This window comes from Leptidea sinapis, chromosome 27 (genome assembly GCF_905404315.1).
Source record: "Leptidea sinapis chromosome 27, ilLepSina1.1, whole genome shotgun sequence".
In the NCBI taxonomy this organism is placed as follows: domain Eukaryota; kingdom Metazoa; phylum Arthropoda; class Insecta; order Lepidoptera; family Pieridae; genus Leptidea; species Leptidea sinapis.
Genome location: NC_066291.1, coordinates 10,592,506 through 10,602,479, shown reverse-complemented (window position 1 = coordinate 10,602,479; position 9,974 = coordinate 10,592,506). Strand labels below are relative to the sequence as shown.

The 9,974-nt window shown below is 43.1% G+C and overlaps 1 protein-coding gene and 1 non-coding gene across 2 annotated transcripts in view; one reads left to right on the top strand and one right to left on the bottom strand.

The window, feature by feature from the left end:
* Positions 1–6,341: 6,341 nt before the first annotated feature.
* Positions 6,342–9,974, bottom strand: part of LOC126972695 (protein muscleblind) — a 147,511-nt gene continuing 143,878 nt past the window's right edge. The window contains exon 9 of the mRNA XM_050819593.1: positions 6,342–6,351. The gene's annotated coding sequence lies outside the window, so the exon portion shown is untranslated. The remainder of the gene's footprint in view (positions 6,352–9,974) is intronic.
* On the top strand, positions 6,934–7,126 carry LOC126972930 (U2 spliceosomal RNA). Its single transcript, XR_007731222.1, has one exon. It is a non-coding gene; the product is annotated as a U2 spliceosomal RNA (small nuclear RNA).

Here is a 9,974-nt window from a genome sequence, read left to right as displayed (position 1 = left end):
TAGTTTTGACAATGAAGTTTGTAGCTTTCTCTTTGTTTAATATTTGCAAGCACACGAATACATTTTTTCTGTAAAATAAAGAGTTCGTGTGCATCTACACTGTTGCCCCGCAGTATGACGCCTTAGATTTGCCACGCTTTTGTGTAGGCGTGGTAGGCTTGTCACTGCCCTTTTTAAATTTGTAGATTTCTTTCTCTTAAAGCGTATATAAATTGTGACAATTTTAATTTGTTTTTTTGAATATGTGATTTAAAATTCACATAAGAATCAAGTGGGAGTCGCATAACAGTAGGATGAGGACGGCTTGTAAACTTTGCGAAAAATCATTGCCGCTTAAATTTCACAAAAGGAAATAAAAAATAGCAATCAATTCGATACTTGGTTCTCACCTTTCATGTAAATAAGTAAATATAGATCGTGTAATTGTAACCTACTGCAATAGTTCCTTTTATTCCAATGTCCGACCTCTTAAATGGAAAAAACTAACCTTGATATTTTTGTGTCTTGATGGAAAATCTATTATGTTATCTTACATACCAAGTTTAGTAAAAGACCACTTAAAGAGTTATCAAATAGAAAGTGTTTGATTTTTTGGGATAGTAATGAGCTCATAATAATGAAGAATCCATACCATGTGCACGCATTTTCAAGAATTGCATTCATTTTAATGTGATTGAAAAAAAATAATGAACTTGCAGTTTTCCTTAGTCACCACTTTTAGAAAATAGTGCCACCAAATAGCGTATGAAGATAAATATTCATAGTTGTTGACTTTTACTCATTTCAAAGTAGGTACAAGCTATGGACTATTCACTTTAATATTATTATAATAGCGTCAATCCCATAACTATATTGACCGATGCGTCGGAGGACATTCATATAAAAGAGGAACAGAAATGGTCCCAAAATGCAACCCTGTGAAACCCCTTTTAAACCTTACCTTTAAGGCGGTCTTATTTCACTGCCATCAGCGTATGTTATGGTGATCGAAAGTTTCGTTGATGCAGTTCAAACTCCTTAATGGTAAAAAACTAAAGACTAGTATTCTGCTAAATGGATGAATAGCATATTATCCATAAATTTGAGCGCATCAAGCAATTTCTATTGAGTAAATTCTATTTGGCCTTCTGCTACATGGATGTCTAAAAAGACATCTACAACTGCTCTAGTACTGCGGTACCTACCTCATTGTTGGGCAATCTAGCGGTCCGTTTTGTTACTTATAGATTTTAAGAATTCCATCAGATGGCAGCTGTGTCTCCGATTTTCGTTAGTTAATATGGTCGCCCAGAGATGTCGTTATCACATCGTTAGCTCATTCTTACGACGCGCTATTGATATTCATTGGAAACTAGTGACTGCCTACAGTTTCGGATGTATGGGTATCAGACAGTTCGATTCAGGCAGGCAACGCGAGCACACGTGCCGCGTTATCTGTCCTCCTTCGAATATTTTTATTACCTGCGTTATCGCACTATCTGCTCAGGCCACCTGGGCTAGCTATTGTTATCTCGCGCTATTGTTCGGGACTCTTTGAGTCTCGCACCTGTTACGTTCCTTCGCGGATTATAAGTGTTAATTACCCGGTTTTACGATCGTGTTAGTTAGCACCTGTGCTGTGTTTCGCGATTCTGCACGCTAATCGTGTGTGTTGTGAGTGTTGCAGATCGTGCCGTGTGTGTCTTCTCCGTGGGGGCCTGCACAGCGCACAGCCAGTCTACATCCAGCAAAGCTAAGTCTTAGGCTTAATTATTATTATTAATTTCTTTTAATTTTGCATACTTTATTAATATTAATAGTATTTTATTAATGTGCAAGTGCACAACTAAACTGTAGTTGTCCACTTTATTATTATATTCCCACTCTGCCTGACTCGGGCAGCGGGGGTTGTCACCCGCTTAACTTATTAATAACAACCATGGCTTCACCAATGGTTGCCGACGAGGGCCTTCTAAGCGCCCTGCTAGATAAGTTATTTACGGAGAAGATCGCTCCGTTAATTAAGGAAACGATAGATATCCAGACAGCGAAATCCAAATCCAAAAAATATAAATCATCATCCGACGTTTCGAGTTCCGACGGGGAATCCGAAATGGATATAGGTAATGCGTCCGACGCAAGTTCCGTGGCCTCGGTCAAACCGAGGAAAGTGATCACCCGATCAGCCCGTCCGCCTGTCCTTCAGGCGTACTTTGATGCGCAGGCGACCCCTAAGGTCCCCGCGGTCAGTCCTGACCGCACGGAAGCCCCTCAGGCTTCCAGTGCTTCACCGGCCCAGCCGGAAACCGCTCTACCGTCGAGAGCGGAGAGTGTCGCGTCGGATACTGACGGCTTCATCACCGTCAGTCGCAAGAAGAAGCGCGGTCGTGAATCGCCTTCTCTTGATGGCACACCCGCGAAGAAAGCCGCGGCCACGACTGGCTCCGCTCCCGCATCCGCGCCCGCGCCCGCTAAAGCCCGCGTACCGCCTCCGACCAAGCGCCCGCCTCCTATTTTATAGGGGACCGAGGCCGATGGTTAGCCATCAAAAATAGGATCCCGAAGACGCTCTCCTTCCAGGCGAGGGCGTACCAATCTCTAATCAAACTAGAGACCAGAGAGGTAGCGGACCACCGCGCCCTGACATCTCTTCTTAGAGAGCTGAGTGTGGGTTTCCACACGTACGCCCTGCCTGAGGAGAAGCGTCTGAGGGTCGTTATTAGGAACGTCCCCAAAGAGTTAGACGAGGCCGACATTCTGTCGGACCTCAAAGAGCAGGGTTACCCTGCACACGAGGTGCACCGTATGCGCGGAACCAATAACAAAAAACCATTTAACATGGTTCTCGTAGTCCTCGACCTCACGCAAGAGGGAAAGGAAATTTTCAACATTAAATCGGTTTGTTCCCTTCAGGGCATCCGTACCGAAGCTCCTCGCAACCGCGGGGGGCCCGGTCAGTGTCACAGATGCCAATTATACGGGCACTCGGCACGCAATTGCGAACACACCCCGAGGTGTGTGAAGTGCCTCGGGAAACACGGCACGCCAGAGTGCCCTCGACCAGCGCAATGCGCGGAGCCCCCGGCCTGCGTCTTGTGCGGGGAGAAGGGGCACCCCGCAAGCTATCGCGGGTGTCCCAAGGCACCCAAACACAAGCGTCACCCAGGGCGCCGCCAGCCGCAAGGCAGAGCAGAGAAGGTGGAGTTCACTCCAACCTTCAAACCTGCGCCGCCTCCGAAGGTAAACGCCTGGGCGAGGTCTCCTCCGGCTGCCAACGCTGCCACAGAGGCCACTCTCGCGGCCCCCGCGCCCCTCCGGTCTCCGCTAGCGTCCCGCCCGGCGGCGTCGGTCCCGCGACCGAGGCCACCGGCGCCCGCGTCCGCGGCAACAGGTAACAAAGGTGGCAGCACCTTTGCGTTCATGTTCGAACTGTCAGAGATGTTCGACATTGATGAAATAACAGCCCTGGCCAGCAGGCTCGATGCTGTCCGGGAAGACCCGCCGTCGCTCCTGCAAGTTATGGCAGACAACGGAAAAATATTCCGTGCCCTCACCGATATTGGGCTAAAGTATAAAAACAACATTCGCGATGCCTAATTACGTAAGCGGACGGGTTAAACCACATACGCTCCGTATAGCGTATTTTAACGCCCAAGGCCTTAAGCCTCAACTAGACTTGGTGAAGGAGTTCGCTCACGAACATCAATTAGACCTATTCTTAGTGCAAGAGACATTTCTAAAACCACGTATACGCGATCCGCGTATCGCTAATTATAACTTAGTCAGGAATGACCGCACCACCCGTATGGGCGGCACCCTCATTTATTTTAAAAGGTCTCTACACTGTATACCTATAGATCCTCCGATCCTCACTAACATCGAGGCCTCTGCCATCCGGGTCAGTATGGCGAATCACCAGCCGATCACTGTTATTTCAGCTTATCTTCCGCCGAACAAACAAATATTAGACACAGATATAGAAGCATTACTCGGCCACGGGGCCGCAGTCATAGTGGGCGGCGATCTTAACGCCAAACACTCCAGCTGGAACAGTAGAGCCACAAATAGAAACGGAATTTTATTAGATTCTCTCACAGACACGCGGAACTTTTCAGTAATAGCACCCGACGAACCAACACGTTATCCGGATAACGTCGCGCACCGACCCGACATTCTTGACGTTGCGTTACTTAAAAACGTAACGCTCAATGTAAATTCAATCGTGGTTTTTCACGAATTAGAGTCAGACCACCGACCCGTCGTCCTAAATCTAGGCCCACCGGTTAACTTTCAACCACCGACGAAAACAGTGATCGACTGGCAACGGCTGGAAAAGGATCTCGAGTCTATCAAGTCCGACGACCTTGACCGTATACCGGACGTCATCGACTCGGTCGACACGGCTCACAGTGCTATCTCTCATGTGACGTCACATGTACAGAATAGGATCAAGGCCTGCTCCAGGCAGGTTCCGACGATGCAACCGCATCGCCTAAACCTGCCTCCAGAGGTCAGGAACTTACTCACACAGAAGCACAGAGCCACTAGACTTTACGACAGGTATCCGTCGGTCGAGAATAGGCGCCACCTCCACTACCTACAGCGGGTGGTACGGGACCGTATCGCGGAACTCCGCGGCGAACGTTGGGACCGCTTGCTCGGCAACCTTAAGCCATCACATGTGGCTTTCTGGAAGCTGCCTCGCGCGTTCAAACAGGAGCCGCCCACTGTCATGCCTCCTTTGGACAGACCGGGACTGCAGCCGGCGCTCGATGACGATGAGAAGGCTGAATGCCTCGCCGATAGTCTCGAGAGTCAGTGCTCTCCAAATGCAGCAGCCGACCCGACATACGTTGACGAAGTTGATCGTGAAGTTGAACGTCGCTCTGCTCTGAGCCCTTCAGGCGATGTAATAAAACCCACCTCTTACGAAGAGGTGAAGCTAATCATTAAGGAGCTTCACTCCAAGAAGGCCCCGGGGCCCGACACGGATTCCATTGTTATCGGTATCCCAAAACCCAACAAACCTAAAGCTAATCCGAGTAGCTATAGGCCTATTAGCTTAATTAACTCGATCGGGAAACTTTACGAAAGATTAATTCTCGCGCGTCTTAATCATTACATCGCGGAGCTTAACCTGATACCCGACATACAGTTCGGATTCAGAACCGCTCACTCGTGTCCCCAGCAGGCTCACCGACTCACCGAGTACATTCTCATACGGCGTCAATTTCACGCTACCACGGCAGCCGTGTTTTTCGATGTCGCGAAGGCCTTCGACAAGGTATGGCACAACGGCTTAGTATTCAAGCTGTATCAACTGGGAGTGCCAGACAGGCTCGTGCGCATCATTCGAGCCTACCTTACCGATCGCTCCTTCCGATATCGAGTAGAGGGCACCCTATCCTCACCCAGACCCATCAGGTCTGGCGTGCCACAGGGTTCGGTCCTCTCTCCCACTCTTTTCTCGCTCTTCACGAGCGACTTTCCCAAGTTTCCGAGTGTCCAGCTCGCTCAGTACGCTGACGACACGGCACTCTACTTCGGCTCCAACCGCTCAACCTTGAGCAAGAACATTAAAGTGCTTCAAGCCGCCGTCGATGAACTAGGCAACTGGTTCAGAAAATGGCGGATTGAAGTGAACCCCACCAAGAGTGCAGCGGTACTCTTCGGTAACGCGAATAGCATCCGCGCTAAAAAACAACCGACCGACGTTATTAAACTGTATGAAACACCCATACCGTGAGTGAAGGATTATAAATACTTAGGAGTCACGTTCAACAGCAATATGAACTTCAAGAAACATATTGATACGGTATGCAATAGAGCCCGATTTGTCCTCAGTCGCCTTTATCCACTTGTGTGTGGGCGAAGCAAACTTCCGCTCAAACACAAAGTGACGCTGTACAAAACCATCGTACGGCCCATACTGTCATACGCAAGCGTCGTTTTCGCGCACACCCGACCGAGCTACTTACGTCGTTTGCAAGTAGTTCAAAATAAATTCACGCGCATGGCAACCGGAGCCCCGTGGTTCATCCGAAACGTTGACCTTCACCGCGACCTAGAGCTTCCGACAATAGCTCAACACTTTAAAGAGATCTCGCGACGCTTCTTTGACAAGGCGCCTAACCATCCCAACATCTTGGTTAGGAAGGCATGCGGGTACACCCCCCTTCACCATAGTCTCAACCCAATAAGACGTCCCAGACACGTAACGGTAGACCCGGATGACGACATCACCATCGCGAACGCGACACCCACACAAACACCGACACAGACACGCACACACCGCCTTCGCAGGCGTAGGCGCGGTCAACCACCGCAAACCACTGGCAATCGTCACTCTGACGATGGCCAGCGGCCCGCACCCTAGATACACCACACATTGTTTTGATACCCGACGAGACGTTAGTCCTCGTCCTGTAATCGCTTCACTACACTCACTCACACACGGACTGACTGACGGACTGACATACACCACTTACACAATCACAAACACACTCCACAAACAGACACAAACACAAACATACATGCACACAAACATTTAAACTACGTACATACATACAAACACACATACACGCAATCATAAACACATACATACACACTTACATACATTACACAAAACATCACCACACTCGCCGGCGAATGTGTTGTTATCACCTTTCCATCTTTCATCTTCATTTTCATTCTCTCTCCTTCCCACAAGCACACAGCCGGTCTGAGGTTCGAGTCTCCTTACTGCTGTTGCGTAGTCTTTGCGGCCTCCACGGCCCACGTCCTACTTCGCTGTGAAAGCCAGAGCTGCTAACAGCACAGAGGAGGTTTTAGTCGGTATGGGGTGTCCGCTTGCGCGGACACTCGAGTCCGACATATTACGCCCCGTTCCGGGGCGTAAATACGTAACAGTATTTCCTCCTCTCAAAAAAAAAAAGAAAAAAAAAATGTATGGGTATCGCTTCTCGGCCTTTTGGCTAAGATCAAAGTGTAGTATCTGTTCTTTTCAGCTTAATATCTGAAAGTTCCCGCATAGCGGGACCAGTATATTAAACTGATTTTTGTAAAATGACGGGGTGTTAGGGGCTCGCTCCACTCCTGTCACTGGTCGGCCCGGCATTGCAGTGCCGCCGGGATTGGCCCATATAATAGAGAAAAGAAACTATTGGATTGAACAAAGTGTAACTAACTTTACCTGATACAATTATTTCTTCTGTGAATGTATAATCTGATTGATAATTTTATACAAAAAAATATGATATCGATTCAGGAAATTATCTTTAGTGACATAAGTTACTCTAAACTATTTACGTGACAGTACTAATATAATTATTATTATTATGTGTTTAGCCGTTAGCGTACGGACTAGAAATTTCGAAAATATCTAAATTTTAAATTAAATTATGCTTTGGACGGAGTTCGCGAGTAACGTGATCAACCATATCAAGTATGCGCTAGAAACAGTGTCTATAATAACAGAGTGAAAACTAATAATAATAATGAAACTTCGAAATATTTTACTTACGTATTATATTGTATTCAGAAACAAAATAGAGAAATATATTAATAATTATCTGTCATATAACTAAAAAATATACTCTACTATAATACTTGGCTTGAGTTACGCATTCTGTCTCATACGAGGTGGTTTACTGACTATCAATAATTAGTTTATTTAAAGGCCTACATTCAAAATACATTTCTCACTATAATATGGTGTGCTTACAGGTTTTACGGCTCTTTGGTGTTTTTATCTTAATCAAAATATTACAAGAGGCGAGATATGGTAATATCTCGATTTAAAAAAAAACACTAAATTAAAAGACCATTGTGCAACGTTATTTGCTATATTATTAACTACTAATTTTACTTTTAACGCAATATTTGAAGTTAAAAATTTGGTTTGGTGGACTCTTCCCGGTGTTCACCAAAATTTTCAATGCTAAATTTCCCTTCATTGATTTAGTATTAAACCTTTCGGGAGACGAAATCGACTAAATAACTAAAACGGCTGAACACGTGTCTTATCGGTTTACAGACAGACTAGTTTCAGACCGCAATATTGGGCGCGACCGCGAACCATCACTATCATCTCACCCAAACTTCACCTAACCCTGATGATGGACCTACAACAAATAGACGTGAGCTTAGCTGTTTAGTGACGTACGGTATTTTACTGTGTGGTCATGCTGCTGACATTGACATAGTGTCTGCTGCAAAAAAGAGCTGTTCGTGCTATATATCAGCTTGGTTATAAACAGTCTCTCAAAGAAAAATTTCAAGTATAAATATTATGACTGTTCATTTATGAAAATTTAATATACGTTCACAAAAATCATCACCTTTTTGCTCTTAATAGTGATTTTCATTATTATTACACTAGAAATAAGTGATTGCTTGTAACTAATTCTAGTAGGCTTCATAAGATACATATCTAATAATAGCTTTAAAGGTAAATGTATCCACTTTTAAGTCTCAGCCCCTGTTCAGGCATTATCTATAAAAAAAAAATGTTTTATTAAAAAATGGATCTGTCATAAAACCTATTACTCCACACCTCAATAACTTAATGATCGGACAGCCTGAGACTAGATTATGATTATTTTTATAGCAATAGCAATGACAGTATAATATTGTTTATTTTTATTAAAAGGAGCGCAAAAAAAATGCTGGGAGAGTTTCTTGCGCCCGTTCTTCTCTCTCAGAGCGCCATTTGTTTCCGAAGCGGTAGTATTATCTAGTATATTAGAAACGACGTGAAAAGGATTCTAAAGGAATCAATTTTAAGAAAATAAATGCCTTTTATTCAATGTAAAGACATAATAATTAGAAAAATTTTATTAGAAACAAATTTCATTAAATTCGAGTCCTTATCTCATGTAACGTCTTCTAAGAATATCACAAAATCTAAGCGATCAATTGAATTAGGTGGAAAAGTTCTTAAATTATATTTCGACACTCTCGACGCAGATGATGCTAGAAAATATGATGCTGCCATTGAATCTTGCAAAAAAAGACGAAAATGAAATTTATAATTTAATGAAAGGCAATATAAACATAATTAAATCCGCTAATAATACCTTTAATTGCACTGTTTATAATTTGAATCAAAATAAAGTAAAAATAAATTCTCAAATAAACCACATGAATAATATGTTAGTTTAATTAAATGATAATTATAATCAGCTGATTTACATGTCACACATGAATAGTCTCCTTAGTATTATGGAAAGCTCACTTTTATCAATTTCAAACCTTATTTGCAACATTTTAAACTCTATTTTATTTTCTAACAGCAATGTTTTACATCCTCTCGTTATTAGCCCTGTATGTATTACGAACGTGCAAAACAAAATAAGTTAGTTCATGAACAAGCATTTCAGTTTTCCAGTTGAATTAAGTATAAAAAATATTCATATTTCAATTAATATTTCCACTCTCATGTCATACTGACGATAGATTAAACTACGCCATATTCGATAATATAGATAAATATCTCAAAATAAGCGTATTTTATTCTATTTGCAAGATAACCACCATATATTTATCCACAGACCGCAATGAATCCCATCTGTGAGACAAAACTTCACTGATATAAATTTAAGTCTTCCAATGGAATTTAATTCATAATATAGGATAAATTTATTTAAGAACAGGAATTTTTAAATTAAGTTCAACCTGCATTGGATACTAAAAAAACTATTTTAATTATTACCTAGCTCTTATCAGTCGGTATCTATTAAAAGTAAGTTAAATATTGATTTAGATTTAACAAATGATGATTGTTGCAACAAATAAATTTTATGTAAATTAATGCCTATGTTATCTCCTATTCATTTTAGCAATAAACTTAAACTTTGATAATTTAATGCACTCGTATATTATGGAGTTAAATAATTAAGAAAATGAAATTAATCTTGCTCAAAGACAGTCGTATTTGATTAAATACGGTCATATTATATATTATATTCCTATATAAAGTATTTTCTTGTAGCAGT